General features: G+C 42.9%; 4 non-coding genes across 4 annotated transcripts; 3 read left to right on the top strand and 1 right to left on the bottom strand.

Annotated features, from left to right (window-relative positions):
* Window positions 1-5094: 5094 nt before the first annotated feature.
* Window positions 5095-5176, bottom strand: TRNAL-UAG. Its single transcript has one exon. It is a non-coding gene; the product is annotated as a tRNA-Leu (tRNA).
* Window positions 5177-14373: 9197 nt separating this feature from the next.
* On the top strand, window positions 14374-14446 carry TRNAT-UGU. Its single transcript has one exon. It is a non-coding gene; the product is annotated as a tRNA-Thr (tRNA).
* A 1188-nt stretch (window positions 14447-15634) lies between these two features.
* Window positions 15635-15725, top strand: TRNAY-GUA. Its single transcript is given in 2 exon segments — window positions 15635-15671; window positions 15690-15725. It is a non-coding gene; the product is annotated as a tRNA-Tyr (tRNA).
* A 1103-nt stretch (window positions 15726-16828) lies between these two features.
* On the top strand, window positions 16829-16900 carry TRNAP-UGG. Its single transcript has one exon. It is a non-coding gene; the product is annotated as a tRNA-Pro (tRNA).
* The last annotated feature ends 76 nt before the right edge of the window (window positions 16901-16976 follow it).

Here is a 16976-nt window from a genome sequence, read left to right as displayed (position 1 = left end):
TTCTGAGAACACAAAGCCCGTATATGGTTTTATACTCTATTCCTAAAATACTGGGAGATGTCTCCTTTCTGTTCTCAGAGAGAAAGGGTAGATGCTCATTCCTTTAGAATTTGACTGTTTGGGGACTTTAGGGGTCTCCCAGATCACCACGTGGACATCTCAGCATTGCAGTACCGACCCTCTGAGACTGCTCCTGCTGCTCCAGAATTTGTGTGGGGAAACGCCCAGGTGAGCAGAGACAGCAGCACTTAAGTTCCCTGCGAACAAATTCTGTCAGTCTCAATGCACCCGTCACAGCCATGCCCGGGCCCCTGGAAGGAGCATCCTCTCCAGACCTTCCTCTAAGCCCAGTGACACCATGTGCTCATTTTCCCCTGAAAGACGTTTTAGTGAGAAGTGACAGGAAAAAGTCCCACAGCTGCACAGACGCCGGACTGGGGCTTCCAATCCCTGCAGCTACCCTCTCCTATCTGGCAGATTTCACAATCTCAGAATATTCTGCCCCTGTTTATAAGTCACCTTCATTTCATAGCTGATGCCTTTTTTCAAAAGCACTCAGGTTTGGTCCGGTTTTTGACCCTGCACATCACGTCCAAAAGGATTCCTATTGTCCCTGGAGCCATAGCTCTTAACTCGATTCATGAGAAGCACGTGTGGAATTCTTAAAATTTCTCACATGGAGGCCGTACTCTAGACCGATGACACCCTGATCTCTAGTGGTGGGATCCAAGCCTCGGTGTTTTATAGTTTCCCAAGTGCAGACAACAGAGAAAACCAGTGCCTGAGGAGATTTCAACAAGCCTTCGTATACCTTTTGAGGACAGCTCACTTGTCCTGCGGGTCTCGTCAGAGTGGCTGAAGACAGAGGCTATTTTCTCGGGACACCTGCTGTGACACAGCCAAGAAAGGTCCTGGGGGGGATCAATGCCTGGGTGGCAGTTGCCAAATGCTGCTTGGCTACCATTACCAGACCACAAGCCACACAGTACGTGGGTTGCAAAGGACCGCAGATTACAATAAGAAGCCACATATAGGAAGGACTCTTCCCGAGTCCTTCTGCTTGTCTTTCAGTCTGGTGTTTTTATGCATATCGAGTTGAACTAAATCGTCTCACTCCCTTATCTCCTCCTGCACACCTGAAAGGAGCTCTGGACTGAACGCCTTAGTTTTAAGAACAAATACATCCCTGAATGACAGCTGAGAATGGGGTTTCCAGTACACGGTAGTGTGGATCTTAAATGGTTCATTTAATCCTCGGACGCTGACTATCAGTATATTCTGAAGTATTGACTTTTCCGTGGCCTTTTACACAGTTTATAGAAGAGGTGGGACAGAGAAACCCCTCCCAAAGCTTCAGCCCAGGAATCTGGGAGACTGTCGGAGACCCAGAGCCTTGTGGGAGATTCTGGAGCCACTCTCAGAGCGATCTGCATCAACACTTTAGAGATTTTCCAGGTTAGGAGAGACTAATGGTTATTGTGCAGGATAAATCCGGGGTTGGGGGAGGGGGGCGTTGCAGCTGCGGCTGCCTCCAAACTCAGACGCGCAGGCTTCATCTTTGCAGATTCTGTTCCTGTCTCGTGGCGGGTGGGGCGGGCGGAGCCCCGGGCTTTGTTTCTGAGTGCAGCGGCCTGGGGGGGATGAGTTGTAATTACTTGAGCCTGGGGGCTAGTATCTGTTACTTCCTTCTGCCGGTTTTGTAGATTGTGGATCAACAAAATGACGGCCTCTCTTAGAATAATACAACAAGAAACTGTAACTCTGGAGTTAGCGAATCTGGCAGTGGCTAAAATGTGAAATCCAGTCCCCTCCCCACCTAGTTGAATAGCTTTAGCAAGTTGGATCCATAATATTTAAAATAACAATATATCTGAATCCAGTGGTATTTATCCCAGAAGAGTAAAGTAGGCTTAATACTCAAAATCAATGTGATTTATTATTTCAACAGACTAAAAAGAAATATCATATGATCTTACTAAAAAAAGCAGACAAAACATTTGACAATGTCCACTTTCATTCCTGACACAAACCCTCAGCAAATTAGGAAAAGAAGGAAACTTCCTCAACCTGATAAAGGGAAGCTATGAAGAACTTCACACTTAATGACACAAGACAGAATGTTTTCCCTGTAAGACTGGGCGCAAAATGTAGGCATCTGCTTTCATCACTTTTGTTCAACATTGTTCTGGGGATTCTTGCCCAATCAATAATGGAAAAAAATTGAAATAGAAGGAATCCGGGTTTAAACAAACAAGTATTTCTTATTCCAAGAAAATGTGAAAGGCTATGTGAAAATCTTACAGAACCTACAGAAAGCTGTAATAAGTGAATTTAGCAAAGTTGTTGGATACAAGGTAAATTTTAAAATTAATTGCATTGCTACTGTTTATACTATATCTACATATGTATAATTATACCTAGCAATGAACAATCAGAAATTGAAAATTTAGAAAGCAATTCAATTTACAACAGAATAATTAAATATGAGATACTTAGGGATAAAGTATGTCCAATAAATAAAGTATGTCCAATAAAGTATGTCTATACACACACACAAATGCTGAGATGGATGGAAGAAAACCTAAATACAAGGAAAATTTTTTCACATTTGTAAATGAGAAGACTCAATATTGTTAAGATATAAATTATTCCTAAATTGATTTACAGATTCAGTGTAACCCTGGGGGTATAGCTCAGTGGTAGAGCATTTGACTGCAGATTCAGTGTAACCCTAATCAAAATAACAGCAAGACTTGGTTTTTATTTATTTTTAAGACAAGTTTTTATTTTAAAGAACACTTATTTTAGTGATCTCTACACCCAGTGTGGGGCTTGAACCCACAACCCCATTATCTAGAGTCACTTGCCTTCCAACTGAGCCAGCCAGGCACCCCTGGTTTTGTTTTGTTTTTAGAAATTGACCAGCTGATTCCAAAAATTCCCATGGAAATTCAAAGATATAGCATGCCAAAAACAACTTTAAAAGAACAATAAAGTTGGAGCAAAGTCACTCTGCCTGGCATCAAGATTAAAAGCTACTATAATCAAGACTATAGTATTGGCATTAAAATATGAAAAGTAGATCTATGGAACAGGAGTACAGAGATAGAACCACAAATAATATTATCAATTAATGGTTGACAAAGTTTCAAAGGCAATTCAGTAGAGAAATGTGACCATTTCAAATTTATTTTTTTATTAAGTTTTTAAAATTTTAATTCCAGCATGGTTAACATACAGCATTATATTAGTTTCAGGTGTACAATATAGTGATTTAACAATTCTATACATTATTGAGTGCTCATGATAAATGTACTGTTTAAGAAGGTAAGCTTTTCAACAAATGTTAAAAAAACAGTTTTGATCCTTACTTCACATAAAAAATGAACTCAAAATGGATCATAAATCTAAACCACAAAATATTTAGAATGAGGGGCACCTGGGTGGCTCAGTGGGTTAAAGCCTCTGCCTTCGGCTCAGGTCATGATCCCAGAGTCATGGGATCGAGCCCCACGTTGGGCTCTCTGCTCAGGAGGGAGCCTGCTTCTCTCTGCCTGCCTCTCTGCCTACTTGTGATCTCTGTCTGTCAAATAAATAAAATTTAAAAAAATATATTTAGAATGAAATCTTTGTCACCTTGCATCAGGGAAAGATTTTTTTTTAGATGCAGCACCACAAGCATGATCCATAAAAGAAAAACATGATTAATTGTACTTCAACAAAATTAGAAAACTTTGCCCTTCAAAAGTCACTGTTGGGGTATTGAGAAGACCAGCCACACAGTGGGACATGACAGTTGTACCCTCAGTCTTTAAGGATGATTTTGCCTCCAATGTCCAAGGGGACATTGATAATGCCTGGAAACATTTTCAGTTTTCATAACTGGGACAATATTACTGATATCCTGTCATAACTGGGACAATACTACTGCTACTAAACATCCTACAATACACATGACCCCCAATCCCCGCAGTAAAGATTTATCCAGTCTAAAATGTCATCATTGTTGAGGTTGACTAGAGTAAGAAGCCAGATGGACAGTCTGAGCTCTTGCCTCCTTTAGGGCACAGGACAGTCAAGTTCCATCACCATTTACTAGAATGAGCCCATTACTCCTTCTTGAAGTCTTGAGGAGGGGACAGTGCCTGAACATAAATCTGTAAGCAGTATGTATTCAAATCTGTATATATGTATCCAAATCATGCCCAATTCATCCTCTGGGTACCAAAGGCTGTACACATACATGGGGCAGGAAAGGCATTGCCCTCAAAGGACAGAAAGTGAGAATGTTTCTTAAAGAGCTATAATTCTGACTTCAAACCCATCCTAGGACTCTTTTCCGGCTAGGTAGGAGTCCGGATGTTTTTCCTTGCCTGGCTAAGACTGGTTATTGAATCACTTCCCTGACCTGGTGAGCAACTGTCTCCTTCAATTATTATCTTCCTGCCTAACACACTTCTTTGCTGTCCTTATGGTGGGCTTGGAGGGAGAGGCAGAAAGCGGGTGGGAGGCAGGGAAAGGGGTGATGTAGTAGCTGTGTGGACACCAGAGGCAAGAGGAAAGGGAAATAAGAAGGAACACCCTATAGGTGACCCATTAAGGGTCTGGGAGGAAAGCACCAGGTACCACTTTGGGTGCTGGGTTTGACTGTCTGAATTTGTTACTTCAGCTCTGAGTAGGATTGCCGAATGTTTTCGAGTTAACTCTTAGGAGCAAACGGTGTGACAAAGGCTCACTTCACTCCCTGATGCCCTCTATGCCCCACCTTAACTTTTACTGCGCTTTCAAGGTTATGTCAAGATTCCAAAACTATCTCCACTCTCTAGAGTGCCCCAGGTTAAATGCCATCTCTTTGGCAAGCAACACCTATTCTCTCCCTTAAACAGAAAGGAGGTCGAGGATCCTGAGGAGTGTGTCTTCTAGAGATCCGCTTGACTTACGAGCTCCACGCCGGTAAACTGAGTCACTCGTTCACTAGAGCCAAGTGTTCAGAAAATTCAGATACTGCGTTTTGAGATTTGGCCAAATGCCGCAGGAATCTACACTTTTATTTGAAGGAAAGATGAAGGCTACGACTATTTAGAAACAAAACCCTGGCAGCGGTGGGATTCGAACCCACGCCCCCGAAGAGACTGGAGCCTAAATCCAGCGCCTTAGACCGCTCGGCCACGCTACCAAACCTACGGAGGAGTTTTGCCTGCACTTCCTAGCTATATCTCTCTGCTGGTTTTTTTCAGTGTTGTCTTCTGAACCCCCAACCTGAGACCGAGAGTGTAGATATTGCCAAAGGACCCTACGGAAGAAATTCTTCCCCTCCTCCTCCGCTCCATTGGACCCAACCTGGATCCGCCCAACCGGAACAGCTCTTCTCACTCCAGAAACTGAAGGGAAAATTCTTTAAAACCATCCGCTCCGGAAGCGAGGCCCTTGGGATCCAGAACGTAAGCGCACTCCGAAGTGAGGGGTCGCGCCAGCTTCCTCCTGGCGCCCAGAAAGCGCTCAACAAGTGTTTACGCCACGGAGGAATGAATTCCTTTTGTCTTCAGATAGCTTTGGGGTGGGGGTAAGGGGGGTAAAAGGTCGTGCTGGGCGAGTAAGGAAGACCAAAGCTGAATTCAGCGCTAAATTTTGAGTTTGATACTTTTCAGTTCCGAAGCCAGAAAAGAAGTCTTGGCCCTCCAGGAGGAAAGTACAGAACGCCAATATGCTGATGTGCCTCTTTTGCTAGCATGTGACAGTAACAGAAAATGTAATTCACAATTAGTACCTAGATTTCAGAGAAAAACAGGTGCCTTTTGAGATCCTGCAACTCTGCTCAGTATTCAGAGAAAACTACCAAATTATAAATACAGTTTTCTATTTCTCCTTAGTTCTGTCAACTTATGCTTCTTATATACCTTATTCTTAAAAAAAGAAAAGATTTTATTTATCTATTTGTCAGACACAGAGAGAGCGCACAAAGAGGGGGATCGGCAGGCAGAGGGAGAGGGCAAAGCAGTCTTCTCGCTGAGCAAGGAACCCTATGCACAGCTCCATTCCAGGACCCTGGGATCTTGACTCAAGCTTTCCCAGAGCCTAAGGCAGATACCTAGCAGACTGACCCACACAGGCATCCCTTATATATATCTTATTCTTACAGTGCTTCTTCTATTTGCTTTTTGTACTATGTTTTTATCTTATAAAACCTGTATCTTTTTATCTTTACATCTTATAACAAGCTGTGTTATTAGATACATAGAAATTCAGGAATATTGTGGGGTTTTAAAAGAGAATTTGTTAGGACAGTTTCAGATTCATAGCAAAATTGAGTAGAAAGTACAAAGAATTCCCATATACCTCCTGCTCCCACATATGCACAGCTTTCTCTGCTATTAACATCCCACACCAGAGTGGTATATTTGTTACAATCGATGAACCAACACTGACACATCATTCTCACCCAAAAGCGTAGTTTACATTAGGGACTTTGGTGGTTTCATGTGATTTTTAGGATTGTTTGTTTCTATCTCTGTAAAGAATGACATTGGAATTTTGATAGGGATTGCCTTGAACCTGTAGATCACTTTGGATTGTTTGGACCCAAAACTATGGGTCCAATAAAAACTGTTAAACAGCTTTAATTCTTCCAATTCATGGACACCAGATGTCTATTTATCTGCATCTTTAGTTTCTTTCATTAATGTTTTATAATTTTCAGTGTATAAATCTTTTACATCTTTACTTAAGTACATGTATACATATGTCTATAAATAACAATTTTCCTGTAACTTAAGAATTGATTCTCTTTTATCACAAAGAATACTTCTGTTTCATCTCTCCTCATGACAGCATATGAAGTATTAGAGCATGGTGATGATGTCCCTCGAGTTTTCTCTTTTGCATATCTAAGATCTTCAGTTCCATTAAACATTCTTCCTCTAATGTGCTAGCCAGCTAGCTAGCCTCTCAGCCCTCTGCATTCCTGGTGGTTCATCTGGGCATATGCCTGAGAACAGTACTTACAAAATCATCCTGATAAAACAGGTGGACAGTCGTGAGCTGTATAAGGAGGAAGAAATCAAAGTCAAAAGGACGATAGTGAAAGGTCTGAACAGAGGTAGCAGGAGAAAGCTTTTACAGACACCAAAGTAATCTTCAGGTGACATTTAAAGGGGCCATGGAAAGCAGAATAAGTCAGCAGGAATTCCTGGTCACCAGGCAAGAGTTTGTAGGGTAGAGCTTCACTTTTCAATTCTTAAAAGATTTCTTTCAGAAGACAAACAGTCAACTTTTGTAGAGCCAGCTGAAACCCTTCCCCAGCCTGTTCATGGAGCCAGTGGCTCAAGGACAGCTGTACAATAAGCACTATTGTCCTCCTCTTGCTGAACTATCTAGGGATCCCACATTTCCCTACTCTGTGTTTAGGATGCTGCAAGGTTTGAATCTCTTAATAGATGGGACAGAACAGTACTACAAGTTTGTTGGGTCCAAAATGGGGGTAAGGGGCACTGATGAAATGCAGAAATGATCTTGAGGAGTCACTATTGTTTTTCGTGTCACAAGGTTGGGTCTTACAAGTTTGAACCTTTGCCCTCCAGTGCCCAAAGTGAGAATCCTTTCATGAGCAGAAGGCCTGAACAGCACATCTTTTGAAGGACATGCATTTTCATTGCAACCCATCCCAGGCAGTTTCTGGGAAGTCTTGTGATGTTCTTTATTATACTTTTATTACTCTGATCCCCCTATTACCCAGTCTTAGTTTCCTCATACTCTGTTAAAAACGTGAAATCTCTTGCTCCAATCCTGCAGTTAAGCTCACCCTATTTGGGATTGAAGGGCATTCCATCTCGGCCTTAGAAAATCAGAGTTTTACAGAAGCTGTGAGTCCAAGAAACCTCCTTTTAGCATCCCAGTAGCCTATCCTACTTGCCAAGACCTGAGAGCATCCAGATGTGGCTCAGACCACACCCAGTGCTGCTCAGTTTAATGAAAAGCCGAAAGATGGGTGGCACTGGTCATCCACTTGGCAGGACAGAGACTTTTCTTCGTGGAAAGTGTGTTTCCATGGGAATCTGAAACCATTTGCTGGCTGGAGAAAGGAGGTTGGACATTTTCTGGAGGAAAACCAGCCCTACAGGGGCTGAATGCACATGACATGTCAAACTGATTCTACCTAGTGTTTATCTGAGGATTTTGCCTTAGAGATTCTCACTCTCAATAGATAACCACAGGTTTATGTTTAGGTAATTCCTCCCCTTTCTGTGGAGATACTCTGTGTACTGGTTTCTGGCACACCATTTAGTGACAACATACACAGGAGACCTGGCACCTGAATTCAGACTGGTTTCGTAGAGTTTACACTTAAACTGGATGAGACCTGGAAGGTCCTTAGAGATTTTCAGTTCTTGTTTACCAAGAACTTCAGGAACTGGAAACTAAAAGATTCTTGGTATTCCAGATTTCTGTGGGTTGAAATATCCTTTTATTCCCCCCTACTCTTGCCTTTGCATTTGTTTGCTCTCCATTTCTAATACTTATTAATGCCCTGATATGTGCTGATCACTTTGTTAGGTATTTGGAGACTAAGAAGTATGAATCATACAACCTTCCCCTCAAGTTGCTGAGGAATAAGCTGAGGACACAACACTAATGCATATGATTCTTTTTTTTTTTTTTTTTTTTTTTTTTTTTTTTTTTTTTTTTTTTTTAAAGATTTTATTTATTTCTTTGACAGAGAGAGATCACAAGTAGGCAGAGAGGCAGGCAGAGAGAGAGAGAGAGGAGGAAGCAGGCTCCCTGCCGAGCAGAGAGCCCGATGCGGGACTCGATCCCAGGACCCTGAGATCATGACCTGAGCCGAAGGCAGCGGCTTAACCCACTGAGCCACCCAGGCGCCCCTGATTCTTAAAACAAAATAAACTTAATAGTCTATAGCTAAGTGCACTAGAATCTCCTACCCTTTTTCTTTGCATTCTTATTTGTTCTTTCTCTGTGGCTTTTGTAGCATTTTCAAAAAGTTGGACATAGGTGGGGTGCCTGGCTGGCTAGGTTGGTGGAACATGTGACTCTTGATCTCAGGGTTGGGAGTTCAAGCCCCACACTATGTGTAGAGATTACTTAAAAATAAAATCTTAAAAAAAAAAAAAAGATGGGCATAGGAATAGATAGGAAACCACAATTTAGAAGTACAATTTCCTCTTCCTTGCAGATGTTTACCACCTTGTCTTCTATTTCTTTAAACACATTAATGATATTCATTTTAATATGTATAACTGATAATACCAATATTATTCTATCTATTGTTCTAGTTGATTCTTACTCATGTCACTGTGTTTCCTTATGTAATTAGTCCTCTAATTAATTGCACATTAGAAGCACAATTTAGAACTCTGGAAAATTAAAAAATAAAATTAAAATGTGTGCTATCTTTTGACACTCTTTTCATATAAGATGAAGAAATATGGGAAGGAGAACAGAACAATTTGACAATTTCATAAACAGTTGAATATATGTTGAAGGGGAATGTCAGTCTGGGTGCTTACGTCTAGGTATCATGGGTCACCTCCATTGTATCTGTCCTGTTCAGTATCTTAAGAGAGGGAGTGAAGAGGAAGGAATGGCAAGGATAAAAAAAAAATGTATCATGGATTTCAGAGGAAAGAAGAGATTAAATCTACTCCATAAACAGTAAAGGCATTGTGAATTATAAGAACATCGAGATGGTTTTCCAGGTAAGTAGTGTTTGACAAGTATGGTGAAATGAGAAATCATTCTAGTTGATGAAGCAAATGATAACAACTGAAAAAGGTGTGAGTTCTATTTGAGGAATTATAAGTGGATCAAGTTAACTAGAACAAAGATCTGTTGGAAGTATACGGCTGTCATTTGGGAAATGTTGATCTAAATATTAGAAGATAAAAGCATTAAGGTAGAGAGGCACATACTGAGAGTACATTAGTGTAGTTAAGAGTCTTTAAGTTGAAAACAATTTTTGCTAAAATAAAAAAGGGGGATTTCTGTGATAATCCAGGAAAATCTCATAGATTCCAAGAGTGGAAAACACTGAGAACTCTGGAATGGGCCATAGCTAGTAGGGACTTAGAAGGTGTCCAGGCTCCCTTTCTTGCTATCACCTCTCCTTGTACTTTGGCATGCTCTTTTCTATGGTGATGTTTTCTCGGCTTCTCAGTTCATCTGGTGGAGTATGCTTGATGTTACAGTCCTACAACTCCAATTTCCTTTCTAGTAATTATGGGCTAATTAATTTGGACCAAACTCCTTGAAGAAAAATGAAAAAATATTGGGTAAGATTTGACCATATCTCCTTAAAAGCATCAAAGTACTAAAATGGTAGCAAGCAACTACTAGGGCAGAATCCAAGCAAAAGATGGAATCTGATAGGTAAGGGAAGCACTGACTTTTGTAGCTCTGAAGACATTTGCTAATTACTGCAAAACTGAGCTATAGTTTTGGCAGACTCTGGATAGGAGAAATAAGAGGAACAGATGTCAAGACCCAGCACCTATCCAAAATGGAAAAGCAAGTAAGATGCTCTCCGCAAATATTAAGTTTAATATTAACATTAATATTAAAGAGCTATTCCCATAAGGCAAGGATGAACAAGAAGTAAACCTACCTCTATCATCCCACTTACAATAACTGTAATGGAGCTCAGCAGAAGTCAGCTAAGCTTAGCAAGGAAAACTGGAAAGAATGAGCTTTCAACTTCTCCTGAGAAGCTTGGGTTTAACTTCATCTTGAAGGCTCAGGAAATGTCCAGCCAATAACTATTTTTAGGATCCTTTTGGGCTGATAGTGCTCCACCTGCCTGGGAGAAACAAAAGGTTTTATATTTATATTTATTTTTATATTTATAATAATATATTATTTTTTCAGGAAGTCGCCTTCATCTTGGCCTCAAAAATTCATTGCATATAATTTTGCCAAGACATTGAGCAGTGCACAAAGAGGACTAATTACACAAGGAAACACAGTGACATGAGTAAGAATCGACTAGAACAATAGATAGAATAATATTGGGATTATCAGTTATACATATTAAAATGAATATCATTAATGTGTTTAAAGAAATAGAAGAAAAGGTGGTAAACATCTGCAAGGAAGAGGAAATTCAACAATTTGACTTACCTGCTGGTAGGATTGTAAATGAGTATAGTTGCTATAGCAAACGGTATGGAGGAGCCTCAAAACAAAAACAAAACAAACAACAGAACCAGAACCACCATATGATCCAGCAATTCCACTTCTTGGAATATAGCCAAAGGAAACAAAAACACTAACTTAAAAAACACACCTGCATCATGGCAGCATTATTTACAATAGCCAAGATATGAAAACAAACTAAGTGTCTACTGACGAATGAATGGATAAAGAAGTTGTGGTATATAACTCTGGAATATACATATATATACATGGAACATACATATATATATGTATATAAGATGGGATATATGTGTGTGTGTATGTATATATATATATATATATAATGGGATATTATTTAGCCATAAAAATGAGAAAATCTTGCCATTTGGGACAACATGGATGGAACTTGAGGACGTTATGCTAAGTGCAATAAGTCAGACAGAGAAAGACAAGTACTGTATGATCTCATGTATATGTGGAATCTAAAAACAAAAACCAAAACCAAAAAAACCTCCCAATTCATAGAAGAACAGATCAGATTTGTGGTTAACAGGCAGGGTTTGGGAAAGGGTTTAGGAGAGATTGTCAATAGGTACAAACTACTTGTTACAAGATAAATAAGAACTTAAGTACAAGGATGTAATGGACAGCATGATGATTACAGTTAATGCTGCTGCATGATATACATGAAAATTTTTCAAAGGTTAAATCCTAAGAGTTCTCATCACAAGGAAAAGCTTTTTTCCTTCTTTCTTTGCTTTCTTTTTTTATTATATCTATATGAAATAGTGGATGCTAACTATAGCAGCAATCATTTCACAATATATGGAAGTCAAACCATTAGGCAGAACACCTTATTTTTTAAAAATATTTTATTTATTCATTTAACAAAGAGAGAGTGAGAGGGTGCTAGCGCACAAGCAGGGGGAGCGGCAGGCAGAGGAAGAAGCAGGCTCCCCGCTGAGCAGGGAGCCTATGTGGGGCTGGATCTCAGGACCCTGGGATCAGGACCCGAGCAGAAGACAGATGCTTAACCAACTGAGCCACCCAGGTGCCCCTAGGCTGTACACCTTAAACTTATACAGTGATGTATGTCAATTATGTCTCAATAAAACTGGAAAAAATATTGGCTTCATAGTTTTGAAAAAGAACCAGAACTTCTAGAATTGAAAATTACAGTTTATAATTACGTTGACTCAGTAGGTGGATTTAACAGCTGATTAAACACAGCTGTAACAAGCATTAGTGGATTAAGAATATGTTATTCAGAATGCAACATGGAGAGAAAAAGAAAATATGGATGAGAAGGTAAAAGAAATGAAGGACAAGGTATGAAGATGTAATTCCAATTTCAGAAATGGAGAATGAAAAATAGAGCAAAACAACATTTGAAAAGCTGACCAAGGATTTTCCAGATCTGAAGAAAGGTAATGATCTACAGACTTAAGAAATCCCATATCTCACCACTGAAAAAATATGTGATTTCCCTATGGTATCATTCACTCCTGCTTTATACATTTAAATTGAAATCTTATCCTGGATGAATCTAACTGGTGGAACCTAGATCACATGCCCACTCCACATGCTGGGAAAGCAGTTTTTCTAGGGCAGACTTACTAATAATATGTGAAATTATCAGATGTAAGTAAAAGTTAAAAAAATACTGAACGTCCACTCATAGGACAAATGCCTGCAACAGATCTATTCAGCTCATGTTCAGGCCTCACCAGTTTTCTTTTTGTACTTTCTTCCTTCAAGAGCCCATAACTCTTAGAGCCTATAACTCAAAGGATACCTTATGTAATTTGATCTAAACATGACCTATTGATCTATGGACTTCTAGACATAAGAGTATTCTAGCAATTGTACAATTTCCCTAAACTCCCCCAATCTCACTTCAAATTCATCCTACCTAAATCCTTGCACACCATCCCCTGCCCTTTCTAGGTACCCTTCTCTTTAAACTTTTTTTTTCCTGCAACATCATCTTGCTTTATCAAGGTATAATATTTGAAAGTCCTGCCTCTTTCATCTTTATTATCTCTTAGTTTTTATTCATATCTAACTTCAGCTGAATCTGTCTTCCTTCTATCTCCCTCATTCTTTCCTTCTTTTCCAGTTCCATTACGGTCAATCTCTTTTGGTTTTATGTTTGAGCGTCTGCACCATGGCCAGTCTCTGATGGATCTCTGACTCTGGTTTTTCTTCCCTTCAATTCATTCTGCATACCCATGCCTTGTTAGTTTCCATTTTCCATATTTTTTTTTTAGTTCAAATTCAATTAGCCAACATATAGTACATTAGTTTCTGACATAGTGTTCAGTGTCCATTTTCGATTTTTAAAAGGGTGTAACTTCATTCCACAAATCTCTCAGTCTCCTACTAACCTGACTTCTTCCGTTTCCGTTACTTCCAGGAGGGCAGATATCTGCCCCAGGCAGTGTACGGCCTTGGTTCCTTAAAAGCCTCGGTTTTTCTTTCAGACTTTGCTCAGACATTTTCTTCTACCAGAGGCCACTCCTTGCCAAACTGCCTATTAACCTCTCAAGTGCAGCTCAAATCCCACTCCCACCTGAAGATTTGAAGAGTGATGGCTCACCCTGCAAATCTGCGAAGCTTGGCACTGTCCACCACCCGCTCACAGCTGGCACAGCTACTTTTCACTATTCTCTTTCATAAAAACTAAATTTCTCTTATTCCATAAGACTGTGACAGGGACTTCAAGTTAAAGACCGTATCTGATGCCTTGTTCCTAGTGCACAGCCCAGCACAGATTTGGGAGTTCCGTGTTTGTTGCATGAAGAAATGAATTAAATAACGAACCAACAAATGCTTGCTCTGGCGCAGAGGCTCGAGCTGTACGGAAGGTCCATACACAGAAAGAACTTGAAGAAGGAGGTTGAAAGTTGGTGGGAAGGCCGAGAGATCTGTGGTCGTCAACTTCCTCTACTTCGCGTTTCCTCTCCCTGGCGAGGGGAGGTCTGAGGTGGACTCCGGGTTGTAATGTGTAGGTTTAGGCAGATTTCTCCGATCTTTAAAATAGTGGTGTCTGTTATCACTGGCCCTCATATTGCGTTATCCCTAGCAAGGGCGTGCAGACCAAATTCCAAGAGTAAATAGATTGAAACAAAATCCAAATTTTGTCCACTTCCTACATTTAATTTCCCTAACAAAGGCCCAGCATTAAAAAACGTTCCTTTTCAAAGAAAGAAGCAAACGAATCGCTCACGAGGCCCTATAGCTCAGGGGTTAGAGCACTGGTCTTGTAAACCAGGGGTCGCGAGTTCAAATCTCGCTGGGGCCTTAACCCTTATTTCTTACTCTTTTAAATAAGACTTCCCGCCCTCCCCTCCGGTAATTTTAACCCTTGCGGAAATTCGGTTCGTGTGTCTTCTCGCCACGGTCCCACTACCTGAATAAACCAAGCTTAAGAGATCCGTTTCCTCTTACGCGCTACTGCGCAAGTGCGGGTCTGCCGCCTGGAATGCGGCGGAGTCCATTAGAAGCTGCAAGAAGCGCTCCCTGCGTCCGCGGACGCCGGGGCTGTGCTGACCCGCCGCGAGAGCCCTTCCGGAGGACGGCCGGAGCCCGAGAAGGGCTGAGGGCGGTGGGGGCGGTGGCACGGGGGTGGGGGTAGACCATGGGAGTCCGGCCCAGTGCCCCGCTCAGCACAGGCTTTGAACCCTGAACAAGCTCCCCTCCCGAAAGGGAGGAGGCGTTCGGGAGGAGTAGGCTGTTCCGCAAGGTTTCCTGTGACCGCGAGTTTTCCAACACTTGACTACCCCAGCGGGAAAACGAAGGCCGAGACTTGGGTCACTAAGTTTGTTATCGGCTCAGAGGAATTGCGGCTTCCTCTTTGAAACACCTTAAGATATTTTCTCCAGAAGTCCTTTCTCGCGGAAACACTGGGGTTACCCTTATGTGCTATGCTCCACATCCTCTTTCTCCCCGAGTCTGTGGACGTATTCACGGAAGAGTTGCGCCTCGCCTGTGCAGAAGCGGTTGGATTCCGAGGCGAGCACAGGAAGTGAGGAAAAGCGAAGAGGCGCGAGCCAGACCCGGGAGGCCCGCCCTCTCCGCCTGGCGCCGAGCTGCGCGGGCGGAGCTGCGTGTCCCACCGCCGCACTCCCTAGTTCTTCCCGGCCGTTGGCGGCTTCCACGCCGCACACATCACGGCGGGAGGTCTCGGGCTGCGCGCTCACGGCAGCCAACCGCCCCCGGGCGAGCAGATGCCCCCAGCCCTGGGCGGCCTCGTGATGTACCGGGTCTGGGGGTGCCTGCGAGGAGCCCACGGGTTGTCCTGCTTTGGAAGCCCCTCCGTGCGGTCGGGGAATCCGGCTCTAGAAGGGTTGTCCCCAGAAATGCGGGCGGGGCTTTCTCAGAGGCTGGCTTTGTGACCCTGCGATGTCCACGCCTCCGTAGATTGTTTCTCCCGCGCGCCTATTTGTAGGTGTCCTGAATAGGTGACTCTAGAGAGGAAAAACTCGTATCCCCTTCGATAGCTCAGCTGGTAGAGCGGAGGACTGTAGCGCGCTTTCTGTGTGGCCATCCTTAGGTCGCTGGTTCGATTCCGGCTCGAAGGAGGAGCTGCAGTTTTGGGGTTTGCAGTCGACTACCACTTGTTTCCTGTGGGGCATTTTGTCTTCTGGAATCGACTTCTCCAGACCTTATTCCTGTCCCCAAGAGAAAGTTTGAGCTCTCCAAGCATATATGAACAAATGGATCCCTTTGGGCAGTTTCTTAGTGAGGTGGCGAGTGTGAGCCAACTCTGTCAGCCAGCTGGGAGAATTTTGAGTTAACGTCCCCTCACATGATTCTTTTGGCTTCTAGTTGATCCACTCGTTGATACAGAACATTATATATAAACGCTGTGTGCGCTGTCTGCGTGGTGCGCCCGGAGCGACTCCACCTTGAGGAAGAAACCGCTTGGACTGGGACCCCCGACCCGAGAGTCTGCCCCCTTCCATACACACAGCCATTCAGGGGGAGGTCCTTACAAGGCAGCTTTAGTTTATCTTTTTATACATATCTGTAGTTCTACAAAAAAGATTTTGGGCCAGAACAGGAAGGGCCAACAGGATCTGACGCGAATTTGGCTGAGACGAAGAATTCCAGACCGAGGGGACAAGTGAAACAAAGGTGGGAGATGGAACCCTTGATTCTCCTTCAGGGCCGAACACACGCCAGACTGGCGCACCTCCCACCAACTCGGGCTCCTGGGATTTTGATGCCCACCATTTCCCGCCTAGGATGTTAGGCTCGTTCGACGTGGTAGCAGACTGACACGCTTCCCGCGCGTCCAGCCTGAGGCTCAGGACCCTCCAGGCTCGCAAGCGAGCTCCGCGCGGGTCCTCGGACTCCCGCCGCGCGCCCGCCGCGCTCGAGCTCGCGCCCAGAGCCGTCCGGCCGTGCTAGGTGGAGCTCACCCACGCGGCGCGAGGTCTGGAAACTGACCCTCCTCACCCCATCCGGCCCCTGGAGGGGTCCAGGATGTGGATCGGGGAGAATAAGCGAGGCTAGGGCCGAGCCAGACTTCAAAGGAGTGAGACTTCATGAAAATGAGAGACAACGAAGCAAGGCCAAATGTAAATGTCACAATGCAGGACGAAGCTCCGAAACAGCCTGGCGGCCAAACTGCACACTAGAAAGTACTGTTCAGAGGAAATAAAGCCACTTTTGTCGCATTGGCTCGTTGGTCTAGGGGTATGATTCTCGCTTTGGGTGCGAGAGGTCCCGGGTTCAAATCCCGGACGAGCCCTAGTTTTTTGTTTTTTTTTTTTTTTTTCTCCTCCTGCCCTCGAAACTATGCAAAAGTTCAGATCTCTACAAACTTC

This window comes from Mustela putorius, unplaced genomic scaffold, assembly GCF_011764305.1.
Source record: "Mustela putorius furo isolate JIRA1106 unplaced genomic scaffold, ASM1176430v1.1 tig00003896_pilon_pilon_pilon, whole genome shotgun sequence".
Classification (NCBI taxonomy): Eukaryota; Metazoa; Chordata; class Mammalia; order Carnivora; family Mustelidae; genus Mustela; species Mustela putorius.
Note: the sequence above shows the minus strand (reverse complement) of the source record. Positions and strands in the feature narration are given on the sequence as shown.